Source organism: Acinonyx jubatus, chromosome C1 (genome assembly GCF_027475565.1).
Source record: "Acinonyx jubatus isolate Ajub_Pintada_27869175 chromosome C1, VMU_Ajub_asm_v1.0, whole genome shotgun sequence".
In the NCBI taxonomy this organism is placed as follows: domain Eukaryota; kingdom Metazoa; phylum Chordata; class Mammalia; order Carnivora; family Felidae; genus Acinonyx; species Acinonyx jubatus.
Window position 1 is genome coordinate 175,670,227 of NC_069381.1, and position 21,850 is coordinate 175,692,076.

Here is a 21,850-nt window from a genome sequence, read left to right on the forward strand (position 1 = left end):
AAGACTGAACACGTTAGATAAAATGTGCAGGGTTTTAGAGCTTGTTAGATTAAAAAAATTTTTTTGAATATTTATTTTTGAGAGAGAGAGAGAGAAAGAGAGAGAGAGAGACAGAGCATGAGCAGCGGAGGGGCAGAGAGAGAGGGAAACACAGAATCCGCAGCAGGCTGCAGGCTCCGAGCTGTCAGCAGAGCCTCAAACTCGTGAACTGTGAGATCATGACCTAAGCTGAAGTCGGACACTTAACCGACTGAGCCACCCAGGCTCCCCAGAGCTTGCTAGATTTTATTCGTTTATACAGACTCTGTTCTTTCTCCCTCCAAACTTGTTGCTGAGTTAGGAAGATGCACACAACATAGGCAGGTAACCCTAAGGAAACCATGCTAAAAATAGTGCTCTCAGAGTCTTGGGAGCCAACGATATCCTTTCTTTCTTGCCGAGGCCCACTGGAGCTTTGCTTTCCTTAAAGAAGCCAAGTGTCAGTGGTTTTCTTCCTTTGAGATCTCCAGGAGGAGGCTGTTTTTAGCTGAGAGCTGCTGCTTTGCCTATCACTGCAGTGCTGTGTAGGATGCCTGGTAGAGAAGGCAGCTGGGGAGGAGGAAGTCAGAAAGTGAATGTGTGTCAGGAGGAAGCTCTGGAATAAAAAAGGAATGTGCTAGGATTTACGCACTCAGCAAATGCAGCTTTTAGGCGTAGCGGACCAGGATGCCTTTGGCAGTAACAAGCTTTCTGGGCTCTTTCATTTGTTTGGTGTGCTAGGAAGATCTGATTTATTTGTGCCATTGCAATGATATTGTTAGGTTAAAAAATATGTTTTCTGGTGCATAGTAATTAACAACAGTAGCTGCACACTAGAATATTCCAGGACTTAAGGAATGCTAGGCATTTTATCAGCTGTAGCCAGCAGATGGTGATAGCGTACCATGAAAAAGCAAATAAATTGGGCTTGGTGATGCTGGGAGGTTCAGGTTTGTTTTGCTTTGTTATTTAAGCTTGACCATACCCATCTATATATTCTGTGGGCACAGAGTGTTTGAGCCCGGTCTAATCTTAAACTTGTTTTATGGTGATATCATTATTTTTTACTGCTACAAATTAACTGTCGGTTTCAATCTACCCCATGTTTCAGCTGCCTTCGGGGATCATCTTGTCAGTTATGCAGCTTTCCAATTTTATGGCTGAGATCAAGAATGATTCCTTAAAGGCACATGGGAAACAATATGTCTTTAGAATGAAATGTGGAAAAGTTGATGTGAGCTTTGCTACGTGGCCAGTACTGTAGGTATGCAGGAAAAATAGGTGAGGGCAAACCACTAAGGCCCCGATTCAGTTTGAAATGCGAGTGTCTTGACATTGACTCAGGTGCTATCATTCATGCAAGTATCGACAGTGACCTGTCAATGGAGTGAAATGGAGCTAGACTGAGTTCCAATATTATCTTATGGAGTTACGTTCAAACACGTGAAAATGCAAAGAGGGACTTTTGGGCAACTCAAGTTCCAGGTCCATAGGAAATTCTTTCACTAGGACATAAAGTATCACACAAAGTCATCCTTGTTTCTCCTTTGCATCTAAGGCTTATGGAGTGCCTACCAGGTGCCTGCTCTTGTTCTAGGTGCTGTAAAGTCCTTGTGAACTTTCTGGGCAAAAACTTGATTGCTGCCTCATCTTTTCTTGAAGCATAAGGGCAAAAAGGAATGAAGATCCTCTTTATAGGGCTGGCAGAGGACCATTGATTGATGTTCAACTTGAAGGAGAAAGGGGTCATATTCCATCTTGCCCCAGTCAAAGAATTCCATCAGCAGCACACTGTCATAAATCTGTCACTGGCTTCTACTAGCAGCTAACACACTGTCCAAGGATGTACTAAGGGACAGGGAGAAACCCCAAAAGCCAACAAAAAAGGCCAGTCTGTTTTTCACATGTTGGGTGGACAGAGTGAGCATGGGTGTAAGATCCCTGCCAAATTATCTGGGGTCTACTGAATGTTTGTTACCGTAGCTTCCTCAGTAATGTGATACCTGCTCCTAGAATTTGTTCCTTTTTATCGGAACTGGGTAACAATGACTCTGTCATAGTATACTCAGTATGAGCCAGGCTTTGGCCAGGTGTTCTTTCAACCTTTATAACATTTATTCAAGGTAGACATTTTGATACTCTTTCTACATATAAGATAACCGAGGCTTAAAGAGGTTGATTAACGTGCCTGGTAAATGGCCAAGCCTGGAGTTTAACAAAAGTCTGTCCGTGATCTTCCCACTTTGCCCTGCACCCTCTCTATTGAAGCATTGTTTGCTCTAACACTGTTCCATTGGCTAGAACAGGGATGGAAGAGAGAGAGAGGCAGCAATCCCACGATTTGTGCTGGGAGCATCACAGATGTAAAGGAGCCAGGCAGAAGGCATAATATATTAGGCCCTGAGGGGTCCCATCACATGGTCGGCAGAGCTTTGGAATGCTGGAAAACAAAATCAGCAGGCATGGCCTGAAGGTTTAGCCCACAGAAATGGGGTGGCTTGTTCTGAGCAAAGGCTTCAGGGCAGCAGACAGACCGTGGAGTTAAAGGCAGAGAAACAAAACGCAGTTAGTACTGCCATACTGGGAAGATCTTTGCTTGAATACAGGGTGTGGAGGATGGGTAGTGATGCATTGGTCTTTGCAGCTCCTCTCTCAGGCAAGGATAACAACACAACCCACAGAAGCATCCTGAAATTCAGACAGCCACCGGCATTTATTTATAGAGAGAAAGTGCACAAGGTGGGATAAATGCACAGAAACACTTTGAACACGAAGCGTAGTACAAATGGGTTCACTATTGATTCTTAGTGGAAATGTGCATGTCTGCCTCATGAACAAATATCACTCCTGAGACCACCTTTAACAAAATATTTAGTCTGACCTCTCCAGGCTGCATTTACAAGCTCATTTCTCTTTTCATGTTTTAGGGTTTTGCGCTGAGATGTAAGTAGGCCCTGTGCAGCCGTCCCAGAAGACGTCCACGAGAAGAGTTTCAGACAATAGAAAATAATCTTAAGTGATTGTGCTGTGGGTTTCCATTGAAAGGTGTCATATAAAGGCTGTAGAAGAATGAGAAATTACAGAAAGTTAACATAAAGGGACATAAAGGTGTATTAGGTATAACATCAGCTCATGGGGAATGCCAGGAAGCAAAATGATGGGGGTATTTCCACCCCCAACTTGACTCCTTTTCCATATGCACATGATTGAATGTGTTGTGACCGTAGAAATAGTCAAGTGTGGAGAACTACTTAGGGAAGTTTAAGAACCCATTAGAATCATTAGATCTCTTCTGAGCTAGCCAGAATAATCAAATTTATATCCAAGTGAAATCTAGTTTAACTGCAGCTCTTCCTTACCTTTCAGAAAAATTGAAAGGAAAATCTTATGCAAGATTCGCTCACAAATGTCTTCTAATGGTTCTTTAAAAACATTCTACTCATCTCCAGTCAAAAATGGCTTCATATTTACATTACTGAAGGCCGTTGTTCAAAATGGATTGTGACTTCATTTTAATAGTCTGAACTAAGGCTGCTCGTGGGGTGGTTGGGAATTGAGCAGTGTGCGACTACAACGTGATGTAAAAAATAAAAGAAAATAAACATCAAGCTGCATATTTATTTGATTGCTCCAAGTTCTCAGTGCATTATCTGGATTGCCTGTCCATTTTTGTCTGCGTTAATGTCAGAAGTCTTGAACTGCAAGTCCCTCCAGGATAGGTCTGATGTCATCTCCATCACTTTGAGAGCCCCAGGCTCCTCATCCAAGAAGCCTTTCTTGAGTGCCCATTATGAGACGGGAGGTCTCAACTGGCACATGGCCCTCTTCCATCTAGAGATGGCAGCCAAGGCATTTTCCTTCCTGCATAAATGAATGTGTGTGGACAATCAAAACTATTTTTTTTTCTTTCTGCAATCTAGTCTTTCCCCTCTCCTGATCTTGAATGTTCGATTTGGAGCTAAGGCTGACGTCCGTACAACTAGCTCCGCTAAGGTGATTGCTGTGGGTGCTGTGCGGCAGACAATTGGTTGTTTCATTTTTCTTCTCCTTTCTCTCTTCCTTTTTTTTTCTTTTCCTTCAATCTCTTCATAGCCAAGAGAAAAAGAATGCGTTGTTTCTATCACCACACCTCCTACAACCACCGTCACTCTTTTATGCCTCATGGCGTCCCACCAAGAGCTTACAGGCACTTTCGGTCACTAAGGTGTCTTGATCCTGTAAACCACATGATTTCTGTGGTTGCTCTAGGAGAACGAGAGCCCAGAGATATCAGTCAATAGCTTTAGTTAGATCCCAAAGATCTACCAATCTTAGGAGACTCATACGTTCAAACCTCTGTCTCCACGGAAATGTTTTTGGTATGGCTGTACAGACATCTGAAGTATTTGCCTTGTGATAAAAATCATTTATATCTGTAGAAACAATTGTATACTTAGATCCTTTGGTCACATATTTGGGACAGTGTTGCCAAAATAGGGAAGGGGTACCGCAAAAAGCCCAGAGGGCAAGGCCCTTGGCACCTCTTAAAAACTTTCTGAGTGGAGAGAGTTACTCTTTACAAGTCTTAGTATTTCGATCAGTAAAGTGGGTATAGTAATGCCTTCCCTAGCTCTACGTTTTACAAAAGAAGCACAAGTCTTTTAAAATTCCAAAGCGCTCTACAAGTATGTGGTTAGAAAGAAAAATAACATTTCTTAAGCCTTTCGGCTGTGGGACAAGCCATGCTGAGGCAACACTATTATATAAGGAGAGACCCTCGTTTATAACACTCCTCACTTGCAACTTTGAGACACAGATCATCACAGAACAAGCAACAAAGCAGTGTCTGTTTCATGGTTAAAACACTAGGTTCTGGAGACAGGGTTCCAAATTCTAGGGCTGCCATTTTGTGACCTTGTCATTTAACCTGTCCATTTTTTCATCCATAAAACAAAGCTTATAATTTCTAACTCATGAAGTTTTGGCGGAGACTGAGTGAGATACCTTATGAGAAAGCGTCTAGCACAGTATGAATATACAACACATTTCCTAGTTTGGAACTTGCGTACCTTTCTACCACAGAAGGTAATTTCTATTCACTTTGGGTGAAACATTATGCCCTCACTGAAGCTATTAATTCATGATATATTTTACTTTCATGATAATGCTTGAGAAACCTAGTTTCAGCCAACAAATTTTCCTGCATTGACCCTTCCTCCATTGAGGAATTAACACTGCCTTCAAATTTGTGGTATTGTCCACTTTGTAGTGACGAATAAGCTCTTGGCCAAAAGAATCCATCATCATCTTGTGGCTGTGTTGCTCTTGCCTTGTCGGAAAGGGCTGAGTTCAAATCACACTGGGTCCTGGGGAATATGCTTGTCAGGGAGGTGTGAAGGTTTATTATATAAACACGTGGACTTTGGGGATGGATCATCTGAATTCAAATCGGAGTTTTGCTCGTTATTCACTGTGTGACCTTGAGACAGTTACTGAACCTTTAAACTAAACTTTCACTTTTTTTTTGTCTTTAGTAAGTGATTGATCGTAATAGCCAACATTCATTTAAACTCTTTCCATGTGCCAGATTCTATGCCGAATGGTTTACATGTACTAACTCCTTTAACCTTATGACAACCTGTGACATGGGGATTATTTCCAACACCCATTTTACAAGTGAAAAACAAAACATGGAGAAAAACCCAAAAATACATTTTCTGGGGGCCCACTGCTAGTATATGTTCCAGCTGGGCTTTAATTCCACTGACTAGTTTTTGTTCTGAAGTGATAACACTTCATACTAGCACTGAACTCTGAACATTGCCTGACACCTTTAAAAACGAAATAAATGTCAGTTCATTCTATTAGCAAAGAGGCAGTTCCTCTGGCTGTAGCACTTGTGTCCACCTAACTTGCATTTTCCCCAGTTGAATTTCTGAAGAGATAAAATTTTCTGTTGTGAGACTGAGCTCTGGCTCATTAAAGAGGTAAATTTGTCTTAGTGCTAATTCAGAAAACGGGTCTAATCTTAGCCTCCTGTAAACTCTGCAAAATTTTAATGAGAAGTTTTTACTCCTTTACTTCTTCTTCTCCATATTCCTCTCCTTGTTACTTATTTTATGACTACATTTCATAAATGTAGTCACTGATCCCCCACGAAATAACAAATATTAAAAATAAAATCTTATTCTGGTGGTCCAATAATAAAGCCAAAGGCTGCCATTTACTCTTCAAGTCGGGATTCGAATCCCCAAACATCACATAGCACCTGGATCGGAGTATGAACAAAACTATGCTGATCCTCAGTATTCCCCATCTAGAGAAGGTCCAAAAACACGATTGTGGCCACAAGAATGGCCACTGAGCGCTGATAAAAATAGCAGCGACTTGGTCGTGCTGACTGACCGCGTTTGTTGCTCCCAGGCTAAAAGATGTTTGAAGAAGGGTCCATGAAAGCTAATTATAATTTGAGGGTCTTGTCTTGATGGTATGAGGCCAGGGTTAGAAGCCCTTGTAAAGCTGGAATTTCATTTTACTTTTGGGAAATTATTTCTTTATGGATATGGGTGGAGCCGAGGAATGAGGGAGGGATGCCAGAGAGAGCCTTGCAATAGCTTACAGCTGTCCTTTAACCGGAAGTCAATCTGCCATTTTCCTCTTATCCTCTGATTCTCGGTTTGTGATTTTTTTTTCACCGCAGCAAGTATTCTGCCTCCTCCCTGCCACAGAAAATGTGACTTTCCTTATCTGTAAGGTGTCTTAATTTAGTGGAAAATAGAATTGAGTCCACTGCCCACTCCTTGTTCCAGGAATGTTTTTCTCAAAATAGGAAATATATAATGTGTAGGCTGGGTGGCTCGAATTAGGTTGGATCAGTATGAAACAGGGAGATTTGTTTGCTTCAGAAAAAAATTTCCCACTGACTTGGCTGGCTGCAGAATCCAGTACAAATATCCGGACTCAGAGGTACAGAAAGCAAAGCATCCTGGATGCATTATTATACTGATGACCTTCCCCGTGAATTCCCACATGCCCTTTTAACAAAGACTTCTGTGGCCAAACCGGCATTTCTAGTTAAGATTTTGAAACTATTATATGTAATACCTTCTGTTATTGATTAGGTCAATAGAGAAAGAGATAGACTTTCCTATAGAGATAGGCAAATCTTTTCTTTCTTTCTCTCTTTTTATAATGGACTCAAATATAAAGCCGTCTGTTCTCTAGACATCCAGATGAAATTAATCACTTCAAAACGGAGTGGAGAAAAGTTGGAAGGACAAAATAATACATTTGAGGGGTTTTGTGTGTGTGTGTGTGTGTATGTGTGGTTTCAAAAACCCATCTGAGGAAAGATTGCCAAATGTGTTGCTATCCGGCCTTTGGATTCTTATTTCCTATCTGCTTGTTGGATAATAAAGACTTAGATTTGTTTTGACTGTTTCAATACACCGCAGAGCAACAATGAAAATGCAAGTCACTCCATCTCCAGCACAAGATCTAGGAAGAAAGAAGGTAAAAATGACTCACAGCATGTTTGGAATTTCTAGTGCCCGTAATTGAAAAATGGGGGGATCACAAACCACAGCAAAAGTGTACATTTCTTACTGGGTGAAGGATGTCCATGTTAACAGGACTCATGGAATGCAAATAAAACTTATACCTGAGGGAAGGAAACATCTTTCTATTCCTCCCAAATCTCTCAATCGAAAACTTCTTCCTTCCATTAAAAAAAGAATGGTGTTTTGTGATTTATAGAGTCTTATGGCTTTTTTCTTTGAGTCGAATGTTAACATTCTGCCTTGTGCCCTCAACTTAATGGATATTCTCAAAACTTGGCAGCTTTTCTTTCATGCGGGAAGAAGGAATAATTCTGAATTAAGAGCACCAAAACCGGTTAAGGATACATTATGTCAGAGGCTGTAGATTGTTAATAAGCAAAGGAAGCACAAGTCATAGGGTATAATACAATTAAAGGGGCTGGGTAAGATTGCCAGCTGTTCCATCCCGATGACTTCACCTGTTGATACCAGAGGTGACCCTTTCCAGTCTGAGTATAATTTGCCAGAGTCCTAGGTATTTTTCTAACCTCGGAGTGCACCACAGTCAGTGAGTGTAGTAGACGCCATGGGGGCCCCGCCCGTATTCCTTTACCAGGCTCTTGCACCCTTCTCACTGTTGTGAGTTTTGGCGGCTAATGATCCATAGCTGTCACCCCCACCTCCTGAGAATTGCTGTTGGCAGCTGCATCTCCCAAAGGGTTATGATCTTCCAACCAGGAGCAGCCAATAAATGACGGAGATGGGCCGCAAATGGTTGGCCCCCTTGCATCAAAGAGAGAGTGCTGATCCACTTTGTGGTGTGATCCCATAAATCAGGTCAAGACTAGCCTGTATATGGGACCTCACCCTTGCTCAGCCCTCTCATCTTTCCTCTCCTGCTCATCATACCCTCGCCTGAAGAGTTTTTCTTGAAGAGCACCCCTTCAATAAACATGCACCGGAACTACTGTCTTAGGCTTTGATTGTAGGGTGTCCAGACCTACGACACGGAGTTTGCCCATATGATTTAACTTATTTTGTCATGATGAATTAGCCAATCCAATATCATTATTAACCAGAATTCCTCTGAAAACAAACTATTGTCTCCAGATTGTTGAAGCCTGTTCTATTGATCCCTTAATAAGCCTTTGCAGCAGCAGAAGAAAAATTCCTTCAGTTTGGCACTGTTTTCTGCACGACCTTTATCCATTAGCTTACACGAAAGAAGCATGGTTGGCAGACCGTCAAAGCCACAGAGGTTGGAAATTTGAACTCAGTGACTTATTCCTACTCCTTTCTTCCCATTTTGGTAGGTTCATCTAATGTTAACTCTATTTATAGTGCTCCTTCTAAAAGCGTGGCTTTTCAAGTTGGAATCATGTGCTGCCCCAACAGGAATAGCCATTAGGGCCTTCGTGCATGGGTGCCATCTGGGTGACACAAGAAAAGATTTTCACTTGGAATCAAGTAGTCCATCCATGTCTGAAATGACAGGTATTTTCAGAGTTCTTTGTCATTAGAAATGTGATTGTGTAAATGTCTGAAAATCTGGGGGCGCCTGGGTGGCACAGTCGGTTAAGCGTCCGACTTCAGCCAGGTCACGATCTCGCGGTCCGTGAGTTCGAGCCCCGCGTCAGGCTCTGGGCTGATGGCTCAGAGCCTGGAGCCTGTTTCCGATTCTGTGTCTCCCTCTCTCTCTGCCCCTCCCCCGTTCATGCTCTGTCTCTCTCTGTCCCAAAAATAAATAAACGTTGAAAAAAAAAATTAAAAAAAAATGTCTGAAAATCTGTACCGGTTTTAAAGAAGTTGGCCTAGAACCCGTTCCAGTCAAGACAAAAACCTTGCAAATTTGGAAGGTCTCCTTGTCATTTCTACCAGCCAGTGGTACCAGGACGGGCGGATTCAACAGCTGGAAGAATGGTGACTCTAGCTCACAGGCGCAGTCCTCCAGGAAATGCCAGGTTGACCCTGCTGCTTAGAAAAACAGAGCGTACATAGAGGTGATGAAAAAAGACCCAGGAACTGAAATATTTTCAAGGAATTATTTCTGTTGGGTGGGGCAAAGATAGGTGACTCCACAGGGGAAGTTTCAATCCTTCACAGACCCCAAACATATGTTTGCTTTGAACCAAACATAATATCTAAAAAGGCTGACTGATGTACCCAATTGAATATTATTGATTCTCAACACAATATTTTGGTCTAAAGAAATTGGCTCTTTGTTTCCATGATGTTATTGCTTATTTATAATCAATATCTTCTCATTAAATCTAAAACAGTCTTTTAAAGCAAGCAGGTGCTTGCTATTTTCTATGTAGACATTATTTTGGTTCATCTTCCTCATGGTCACAGGGGATTTTTGCTGGATTTGGAGGATGGAAAGTCATTAGCATTTAATCTTTGGGATGCATCCCCTTGCAGATCAGGACCGAAAAGTCAGGTAATTGGTTTTAATACAAGACGACTTATGGTTTATTTGTGAAGATCACGGACTTTCACATTTTAAGCTATTTCCCAGGGATTCCGTTCCCCGAAATCCACTGCTTTTTAAGAAAATATAAACACATTTTGTTGTTTTTGAATTTCCAAACAAAAAAGCTTGGAACTTGCTGTTCATTACAAAGAAAATAGATGGAATTATTGTGGCCGCTAATGTCCTTATTAAAAATTCTTTCCTCACTCACCATATGATTGTCATGCCGCTTGAAATGGATAGAGCTCCAAAAGTTAGGTATTTTGTATCCTGTCTGATAGAAGGAGGGAGGTAAGACTTGGTGAGTCAAAAGAAAAAGAATTACTCCAGAAAATCTGAATTCTGCCCTACTATTTTCTCCACGGCCCTCATGCATTTTATAATCATCTCGATCTAAATGAAAAACCTGTTTAATTTTTGAAAACAAGAATGGTGGCACCGATAAAATGTCTTTAAGTTTTATACTAGACACAACTTTGGAATGTAAAAATGAACTTCAAATTTTACATTTTAAGGTGCTGAGTTCTTAGAATGTTTTATTCTTTCTATATATTTGTAAGACTCACTGAAAGGAAATTCAATGGAATTGTAAATTTTAAAATTCCATAAGAATAAAATGTTGACTTTGACTAACTAAAGCATTTCTAGTAGCATTTTTCTAAGTCAGAATATGGTGGGGTAAAAAACATTAGTAAGAGAAAAGACACATGCTTATGGAATGACTATGTCATCTCTTGAGTTGGTTTAGTATATCGGTTTAAAATTTAATGTTGTCCTTTGATTTTCTCTTCCTAATTTTTTCTTGCCCATTTCTAGAAATAAACCATGACTTCTTCAACTGTAACTAGAACTTCCACTATCAACCTCTTTTAGTAGTTTGGCCAAATAATTGATCAGATTAACTGTTAATCACCTGTGAATACGTAATTTTTTTTATAGGTACAAATATGAGGCATGTATGGGAAAACATACCATTGATATATAGTAAGCCTTAAAATGGTTAAACCTCAATTACAAATGTTCATTAAAAAGGCAAAGATAATCCAAGTGATTGGTATTTCAGAAATAATCTGATATGTTAGCATGCATTTATCTGATTGTTAGAGCAAATTTCCTTCCATAGTTAAAATGTTTAATTTACGTTCTCTGGGTTTCTACCAACTAATGATATAGTGAAGGCATCTAAAAGTACTCAAGGTTGGAGATCAGATAATCTAGAAATAAAGCGTTTATTTGATGCAGTTAATTTACTAAGTGAATAAGCCCAAACTGGGTAATTGAGAATTACCTTCCAGCAGGAAAAATACAAAAGTATGTAGCTACAAAAAATTGCAAAAATCCCCAAGTCTTTGTAGTGCTTAATGGCAATGATCTCATTGTGTATATAAAATATTTGCTAAATTACAACATGCAGAATCCCAAACCATGTGATGTGAAACCTACTATATCCGTACTGAGAAAAAGATGAAATTGTATGTTGGTAAATTACCTCCTACCTTTCCTCAGGAATTTTCCTCAAGGCCATCTTTAGGATGTAAAAGGTCCCAGGCAAATCTTTTTTGTAGGGTCTCTGTCTATATAAAAAAAAACTTGATTTAAAAAAGTGTTATAAAATTAATGGGCCTATGTAAATGACAGTAATTTTCAATAAACCTTCAGAATAATGGATGAGGTAGAGTTATTTACACACTTGTTTTTCTGTCTAATCGTTGTCTATAAATATTCTTCATTGTAGCTATGTGCTGTATCTTGTTTTTTATTGTCAAATGAATGATTCCTGGCTAATTTCATATCTTTCACCATTTGAGAAAAAGGTAGTAAAGCTGTTATTCACAATGCCATGACTCTTCAGATCCTGTCTGAATTGAAGCAATATAGATCTTCTTGCCTTTGTACTTTCTAATATCATTTATTTAATGCTGGTTACATCATTACTCATGATTCTATATCATTCATCATGATGTGAACACTGGTTTCCCCTGACTGTCTCAAAGGTTGTTATTGTGCTTTGTTGATGATGACCACAAGTTCAAGTTTTATCTGGTTACATGCAGGAAAATGTGAATGATAAGTTGTTTTTTATGGTTATGTCAAATTTAGTGTTCAAGGGATGCCTGGGTGGCTCAGCTGGTTAAGCATCTGACTCTTGGTTTCAGCTCAGGTCATGACCCCATGGCTTGTGGGTCCGAGTCGCACAGGGGGCTCTGTGCTGACAGTGCAAAGCCTGCTTGTGATTCTCTGTCTCCTTTTCTCTCTGCCCCTCCCCTGCACTCTCACTCTCTCTCAAAAATAAATAATAATAAGTAAACTTAAAAAATTTAGTGTTCAAAATTTTATAGCATAAATATAGAATGAAACATCTTCCAATTATGTCTTATCTTGAACTCTTAGGAGGTGACCACGGCTTTCCTAGAGTATGATCTCTTTCAGTTTTGTCTGTATTCCTGCCTTCTGTCACTTCCACCTTGTGGAGAGGAGAAGTGAGATCCATAGGGACAAGGACAGTGGTCCCATTTGAACAGGAAATGTCCATCCTTCGTTTAGCATGCCTTAAGACCAGCCTGGCAGGGAACAACACCAACACATGATATAAGGCAAGAGAGAACATGGCTCAGGGGAATCACTGGACACAGGGGAACAAAGGTCTCCAAAGGTCTTGGAGGAGACAAGTGAGACAACCCTGGGCAAACAGCCTGATACATGATGTGGAACCTGAGGAGGAAGTGGAATGATGGCTCTGGGTAAAGGACACCTGCTGCCATCTTGGTTTCTTGGTGCTACAGACTGGAGGTGGCATCTCTGTTTGAAGAACTCTTGTACCAGCTCACGCAGGTGGCTCAGGCCCAGGGATTGGCGGTATCATCCGTATTCCAGAGCCCTGAACTTGTCTGTATCCCTTAGAAACGTGAATTTCCTTAAGTTAGTGTGTCAGCACTATTCCAGAGGACGAATCTCCAGAGGACGCTCCCGCCTTCATAAAATAAATGCTCTGCCAATTTCCCTCCTGAAGGGCTTTGGGGCATCTGGTTTACCCCTTGTATGGGATAGAGGTTTAGTACTCTGAAAGGTAAAAATGGAGACTGGGGCCTACAAAGGCCCTGATCTTATCTGAGTTTTCTTGTCTGATGACCCCAGTCCTGGCTTGTCCCAAACACCAGAGGGGAACTTAGAAAGATTTTAGAAGTTACTTTAGGGCATGGGGCTCTCTGAGGAACAGGCAGAGGACAGGGTCCCTTCTTGCCTGGGTCTAAGGGCAGTATGGAATTATTCATAGCTTCTCTGCTGTAATTCATCTCACTAGCAATTGCCTGAGACAATCTTGGGGCTTGTTCGAAAATTGCTGCCAAGTTACTATGAAAGTGCCCTCCTCCATGTCCCGGTAGGCAACCTTTAGTGATGTGCTTATAGGACATCTCTCTCGAGTGGAGATGAGGAATTCTGATTTTAAGAGCAAATCACACATTTTCCAAGTATTAGCACAAATCCACAAGGGTTCATATTATGTTTAGAGGTCCATCTTCATTTCAGAGCAGTGGGCCAAGCCCTGAAGAGAAACTTTTAGCTCATGGATTCCCTCCACAGAGAAAATGCTCATGGAAATCGGGGCCATTATTATTGCTTACTGCGTTTTCAGTGAAATTGATGAAAGCAGAGCAACTTGTCACTCCAGTAGAAAAATTGAATATGTGAGTTTTGTGGGCATTTCAGGAGTTGCAAGTTATGACTAGTAATGTAAATCTCTTTTTTTAATGTCTAGTCCCATTCAAAGAACAATGAAAGGTAGTGGAAGTCTCTTTGTGTCTTTGTACTTAGAAGAAACAGATATGAACAATTGGTATTCTAAAGCCATAGATCAAACATTGTAGTTTAAGAACTTTAGAATGACAATAATTAGAAAGAAATACATCTTTTGCAGGCAAAAGAAATACAACAGTCTTTTCTTTCTTTGGTGTTGCTGTGGAGAAAAGAGCAGGTAATGGTCAGAGGGCGGAACTCTATTCCTGTCCTGAAGCATAGACGAACTCCCAACTTCAGTTTAAAATCAACTGATTTATTCTGCTTTTCTATTCCTTCTCTTCCTCTTTCTCCTCTCTCCCTCCCCCATTCTTCCTTCCCTCTTCCCTTCCTTTCCCTCCTCATCTTTGTTCTTCTTTTTTTGGGCCTTTCCTTTACATTTGAGAAAATTCTGTTAAAATTCTTTTGTGTCTTAACAGATCATTTCCTCCAGAAGTGATTATTTAAATTTACTTTGGAGAGAAATTAGTTGACTCTCTTCCAAAACAGGGACTCCAGGAGAACCCATCTGCTCTAAGAAAAGAAAGCGTTTCAGGCACAACAATGGATCTTACGCTAACTGTCTCTACGGTTTAAAAATCCTTGGGATAATAAATAATCTGTCTTGGCCTTAGGGATGATTCACTGCTGATCCCTTTGCTTATCTTATGTAATTACTAAAGAAAGAAAAATCTCCTATGTAGCTGAAAAAGAATAATGTAGATCCACATTTACCACTAAGAAAGTAGTGCTGAGAGAGAGTACGTGAGAACAGCTAGGTGCAATAAGATCCTGGGATACTTGAATATACAGAACAAATATAGAGATGCATATATATCTCTTATATTTTTTCCTAGAAGGATATGTAGGAAAACCGTAGACCGTGGTTAGCAGCGGAGTATGATGTTGGAAGAAGTGGGAAAGGGCTAGCTTCAATTTCCATGTAATATGGACCTTTTCACGTCATTTGAATTTCCTCCCCATGTTTCATTATGTGGTAGGCAAAACCCTAAGAGAGATCCAAGATTTCCCACTTTCCTGGAATACATGCGATCTGCAGATCTGTGAGTGTGATGGTTTTCACCCTTGTGATTTCATTTATGCTATAGGATGTAACTTACTTTAAGAGAGATTATCCAGGTGTTCCTGATCTAATCACAGGAGCCGTTTAAAGGCAGAGAGTTTTCTTTGGCTGGAGGAAGAAGAGAGAGAGGGAGACGGAGAGGGGGACGGAGGAGAAGGAGGGGGAGGAGGTGGAGGAGAAGTGGAAGAAGAGGGGGAGAAGAAGAACAAAAGGATGAAGTCAGAGATTCAAAGGACATGAAGGACTAAATGTGCCATTGCTGGCTTGAAGATGGGGGGACTACACGGTAAGAGATGTGGCCTCTAGGAGCTGAGAGCAGTCCCTGATTGATAGCCAGCAGATTTTCCCCAGAACCTCCAGACAGGGACTCAGTCCAGCTGATACCTTGATTTTAGCCTTGGATACAGTAAGCATAGAACTCAGCCATACAGTGCTGGGTTTCTGACCTGCGGGACTGTGAGCTAATGAATGGGTGCTGTTAAATGCTGCTAAGTTTGTGGTCATTTATTACATGGTGACAAAAACCTGTTAGTTTTCTGTAATATTTTTAAGAAAATGAACCGTTACATCAGAGGTTATCTGGCCCCTAGGCTTGTGGGCCATTTTTTCCCTGCTTAATTATATTTTTAATTAAATAAAGAGACTTAATAAATGCTATTAAAAACCCCGACCCTTATTGTAAGGATAACATGTGCTTCTGAAGTTGCACGTTAAGTTACTGTACCTAAGTCAAAACTTCTCATTGATTTTTATCGTATTTTTTATTTATTCATCCCTGCTTCATCTTAGAAAAGATATTATGTAACATTATACATTAGTAATGTGTTTTCAGGAGGAAAAATTACCTAAATTAAACAAACAAAACCAAAACCAAAACCAATTTGGTTTTGGCCAGACAGTGGCTAAGCAAGCAGTTCATTGCGGGGCGCGCTGGGGCAGGAGGGGGAGAGCATGTCTGTTGGGTTTGTTCCCATCTATTTAGTGAGCCCAGGGCCTCTCACAGGGGTTAGCACAGTGTGTGTTCAATATTTACTTGTTAATCAAAACAAATGAATGTGCTTGCTGTCAATGTTGCATTTTAAAGACTATAGATTTTCTTCCACTCAGTTTCCCCTCTACCATTTTGTTTTGTACTTAGAGCAGAGAAATTCCCATTCCCGTGTATTCTTTCAGTCCATACCATTCACAGTTTAGCTTCCTTCCATCTCTATCCTGGACATTTATGATACGTTAGCCAGCCAAGCTACCGTATCTCCATTTGCTATCTTGAGCGACCATTTCTCAAACAACAATTTCTTTAAGGCTGAAGATTTATTTTTCTCTCCAATTATTTGTTCCCTCTTGCTTTGCTACTGTGAGTTCAAATTCTTTATCTCAGTGCTTTCCCCTTTCTCAATAGAAAGTTTCTAAATGACAAAGACTCTTCTCTTATTCTTTTCTCGTATCCATGGACCCAGCACGTGGCCTGGCATATATAGATGCCCAATAAATGCATTATGTTAATGAAACAAGATGATTATTTTTTCCCCAAATTTTTATTTAAATTCTAATTAGCTAACATAAGGTGCAATATTGCCTTTCAGGAGTAGAATTCAGTGATTCATTACTTATATGCAACACCCAGTGCTCATCATTACAAGTGCCCTCCTTAGTACCCATCACCCATCTAGCCCATCCCCCACCCAGTTTCCTCCATCAACTCTCAGTTTGTTCTCTATCTTTAAGAGTCTCTTATGGTTTGTTTCCTTCTCTCTTTTTGTTTTCCGTCTCCCATATGTTCATCTATTTTGTTTCTTAAATTCCACACATGAGTGAAATCATACGGTATTTATCTTCCTCAGACTGACTTATTTTGCTTAGCATAATACACTCTATTATATATATATTGTATATACATATTGTGTATATGTGTGTGTTGTGTGTATATATATATATATATATATATATATACACACACAACACACACACACACACACACACACATGCACACACACACACCATATCTTCTTTTTCCTTTCATTAGTCGATGGACATTTGGGCTTTTTCCATAGTTTGGCTATTGTTGATAGTGCTGCTACAAACATTAGGGTAAATATACCCCTTCAAATCTGTATGTTTGTATCCTTTGGGTAAAGACCTAGTAGCTCAATTGCTGGGTTGTAAGCTGGTTCTATTTTAACTTTTTGAGGAACCTCCATACTGGTTTCCAGGATGGCTGCAGCAGTTTGTATTCCAACCAAGAGTACAAGAGGGTTCCCCTTTCTCCATGCTCTCACCAACACCTGTTGTTTCTTGTGTTGTTAATTTTAGTCATTCTAACAAGTGTGAGGTAGTATCTCATTGTGGTTTTGATTTGTATTTCCCTGATGATGAGTGATATTGAGCATTTTTACATATTAGCTACCTGGATGTCTTCTTTGAAAAGTATTCAGGTCTTCTGCCCATTTCTTCACTTGATATTTTTGTTTTTTGGATGTTGAGTTTGATGAGTTCTTTATCGATTTTGGGTACTGAACCTTTATCAGATACAGCATTTACAAATATCTTCCATTCCATAGGCAGCCATTTAGTTTTGTTTATTGTTTCCTTTGCTTTTATCTTGATAAAGTCCCAATAGTTCACGTTTGCTTTTTGTTTCCCTGCCTCCAGAGATGTGTCTAGTAAGAAGTTGCTATGGCTGTGGTCAGAGTTGTTGCCTATGTTCTCCTCTAGGATTTTGTTGGTTTCCTGTTGGTTTAGGTCTTTCATCCATTTTGAGTTTATTCTTGTTTATGGTGTCAGAAACTGGTCCAGTTTCATTCTTCTGCATGTCGCTGTCCAGTTTTCCCAACACCATTTGTTGAAGAGACTGTCTTTTTTCCATTGGGTATTCTTTCCTGCTTTGTCGAAGATTAGTTGACCCCATAGCTGTGGGTCCATTTCTCAGTCCTCTGTTCTGTTCCATTGATCTATATGTCTGTTTCTGCGCCAATACCATACTGTCTTGGTGATTACAGCTTTGTAGTATAGCTTGAAGTCTGGAATTGTGACGCTTTCCTTTCATTTTCAAGATTGCTTTGGATACTTGGGGTCTTTTGTGGTTCCATACAAATTTTAGGATTTTTTTTTTCTAGTTCTGGGAAAAATGCTGGTGGTATTTTGATAGGGATTGCATTAAATATGTAGACTGCTTTGGGTAGTATAGACACTTTAACAATGTTTGTTCTTCCAATCCAGGAGAATGGATTATTTTTCCATTTTTTTGTGTGTCCTCTTCAATTTCCTTCATAAGTTTTCTATACTTTTCAGAGTACAGATAGTTTACCCCTTTGGTTAGGTTTATTCCTAGGTATCTTATAGTTTTTGATGCAATTGTCAATGGGATCAATTCCTTGATTTCTTTTTCTACTGCTTCATTATTGATGTCTAGAAATGCAACAGATTTCTGTACGTTGATTTTATATAATTAGTTTTAAATGTTTCTTTTAGAAAAAAACAAACACCAACCTCCCTGTGGTTATTGGATAATTCAGATCTAACATTTTTTATTAAATTTCTGAAAATGTAGCTACCTGGTAGCTGGGAAGGATCTTTTGATGTCTGACAATAAAAAGAGTGATGGTAGGAAAAAGAGAACTGTAGATCATAGTGAAATTACACCCAATATACACCAGTCTCCCTTTCTCTGGTTAATTTCAGGGGCAACCCCATAAACTAAGATATTGCTCTCCTCCATCCATCCTGGAAGGGGGCTTTTTTATGTAGCAATTTGAAATTATTGATTTAAAGTCCTTAGGAAATTTTATTTTTCAAATAAGGGCACACTCACCAGAATACACTGTTTTTCTCTGCATGTCACTGAGGTTTCGGAGATAATTAGCATGCGGTGGACCTCAGGGAACACAGCTAATGCCTCTGCTTTCTTAGAGCTTCAAGTGGTTACAAGCAGGTTTCTCCTTAACAAAGGACGTCTTGCCCCTTGTGCTAAATCTGTTCCAGTTTTTACCCCCAACCCTGAGCTCTGAAGGCTGAGTTTAGAATCCAAAAAGATTGAGCCCTGTTTTTTTCCCTTTAGTACCTCATTACTGGCAACAAAGAGTTGAAGAATCGGGGTGTGGGCTGGCAATTTTGCCATGATGTTTGGCATTGCAGGGTGCAAACTTGCCTTTTGTCATCTCCAGAAACTTCAGGTTATTGACAGGAGTAGGTATTCTTTAAATGGAACTTAGAAATGGGATACTCATATCCTATGCTTAGTTTACCAAAAATACTAAACCCGTTAGACACCCAAGCGCTCTGCATGTAGCCCACAGGTAGCTAGCAACTCGGAGAACAAGAAGCGGTGGTTTCCCATTAGAGAACGTATAGCCATCTTTCAGTGTGATTGGCGACTGTCTCCTTGTTACATTAACTACGCAGCATCGGGGCAATCTTTCCACACACTCACTAGGAAGCCAGAAAACACTGCTTACATGTTCTGGCGAGGCGATTTTTGTGTTTTGTATTTCCCTAAGAAGGTTTTCTTCTCGAGGCAAATCCAATCCAGTTACTACTAGCTTTCTATTCTGTGTGTGCCTCAGGACAGGGACAGGAGTCGGGCACATGGAGTGCCTCTCTGTGGGGCAGGAGTCAGAAACTGATGGTCTGTGTCTACACTGCATCCAGGCAGCGGACAGTCGTGACTGGCTCGCACGATACTTAAAATGATTTGAGCTAGTTGCCAACAGTGAAGAGCCAGCAGGTTTTCATGATAAAAGGATAGCAGAATTTGGGCCTTTCTTGACTGCCTCTGGACATACGACGATAAGGGTGCCCCATCATGCCCACAGGTGACAAGTTTGCCTCAACTGGTGCCACCACCTAGAACCATTTTACTCATGCGTGAGCCCCATGGGCATTTGAGTTTGTGCCCACTTTCAAAGCCTTTGGAAGAAGTTGCTGCCTGCAGCATACATCTTGGTGACTGAGAGCTGGCCTGGGGGGTTTTCCTTGATTGCTTGCCCGCAGAAAAGGAGACGCCAACATTTGTGTGGCCTAGCTCCTATTTTCCTCAAGAAGATGATTTTGTAGGCGTTATATTCAGAGGCTAGGTTTCTATGTCCTCAAGATTCACCCTATTTCTTGAACCTCCACACTCCCCCAACGCCCCATGCTGATCGGATATTTGCTCATTTCTTCAGCCTATGAGAGGATGTGTCCAGGCAGGGACGATGCTAGCAATTTCTCTAGCAGGGCACAGGGATATGACTGCTTTTACTTAAAGATTTTGAGGCAGACTTGTGCCGTCTTTGAATAAGCTGATTCCAGTACCTATCTTTGTTGACAGCTTGCCCTTATTAAACCATGCCCAAAGTGAGCCCTGCAGCTACTGACAATGGTCGATACCAAGGAGCTTAGGAGCCCCTCTGTGGCCTCAGCAGACCTGAATAATAGTCTCTCCACGGCTCCCCGGGAACCGGGAGCTGTTTTTTCCTTAGCCTCAGAATGACAATCACCAAAATCATTTATAAAGTGCAGCTGTACCTGATGCCGTATAAGGGACGATAAATGAAGTTAATACTACACCATCTGAGAGCTTGTAAAGTGATTCATAATTAAGCACAGTTGGGTGATAGCGTTAGGCATCTGTCTTGGCAGCAGCATAGATTTCAGACTGGGGTGAAGCACCGATTCTGACATTCAGAAGTTACATAAACTTGCACAAGTCTTTTAATTTTGTGAACTTCAAAGGAAAAATAAATTCTAACACGAGTGAGAACTTAGGGCTGTTACGGACTCTGGAGGTCCCCCCTCCCTCCATCTTACTCGTTGGAGTAAATTAAATTGAAGAGTTTCAGCTGCAAAAAAAAAAAAAAAAAAAAAAAAGGTACCGTCCTAATAGGATTTGTGTGATTAAATGAGAGAGTACTTGTGCTCAGCATGTGGTCGGGGCACAGCACTGCTGACCCCACAAGTACCTAGCCTGGCATTAAAGTGAGCTGGTAGAAATGTTGGCTTCCTCTCCCTGATGCTTGTGCCTTGCTGCTTTGGACACTAAGAGTTGTAGCAAATAGTTGCATTGCCCAGTACATATTTAATGAATCAACCTTACGGTGCAAAGTCTTGACAGGGATGAATGTCAAGTTGTTTTGCTAAAAGTGTGGCTTCTTAATTGGGGCAGTTTGTGTGAAGAATTAAAAATAATTGTAGTTTCGAATACTGCAGGATGATGCGGTGGTTAAAACAAAAATAAGAAGGATGCATCTTAAGGATGTAATAATGTAATAATGTGAGTTACTGCCTGTTCTCCTTAGGAATGAGTTCCTGGCTGCACAAGTCTTTATCTGGATGCCCTGATCGGGCAGAATACAAAGGTCACAATGCCAGTGTCTTCGGAAACTTGCTCTGCAGTGTCACAGCCTTGGTTTTTAGAAAAAGATTCGTGGTTGCTATGGAACTATTAATAATGATTGCTACCTATACCTCGATCCCTCAGACTCCCAGTCTCCAACATAAAATCATTTAGACCTGGGCCGTAGGGCAGTAAACAAACTTTCAAGCAAGAATTAACTGGGCTTGGGCATTCGTGTCTTAATGCAGGAAATGGCTTTCACTGTAACCTTTACTTACACTAGGAGCTTGGCTATATCGAGGGAGCCCCTAGTCTCTTGATAGTGGACTCAAACGCACGAGCAGTGCCAAACCAGGAGCATTTTGGGTTATCACACAATGCATGTGAAAAGTTTTTATTTTGTGCACAACTGGCCTCAGTGTGGGTCTTCTCACGTATAAGATGAAATTCAGCCATATACTAGATGCCTAAGTGGAAAGAGGAAAATATTCCTGCTGGAATATATATGTCTGTAGATTTTAAAAATAAAATCTTGTAGTAAAGTGACATCTTTGCTATATCTCTGTGAGATTTGTGATCCATGTAATAGACGCTTCTTACTCCTGAATTATATTTCTGAGATATGGATCTCAGTGCTTATTAATGCATAACCAATCTTTGGGGGAAAACTAATC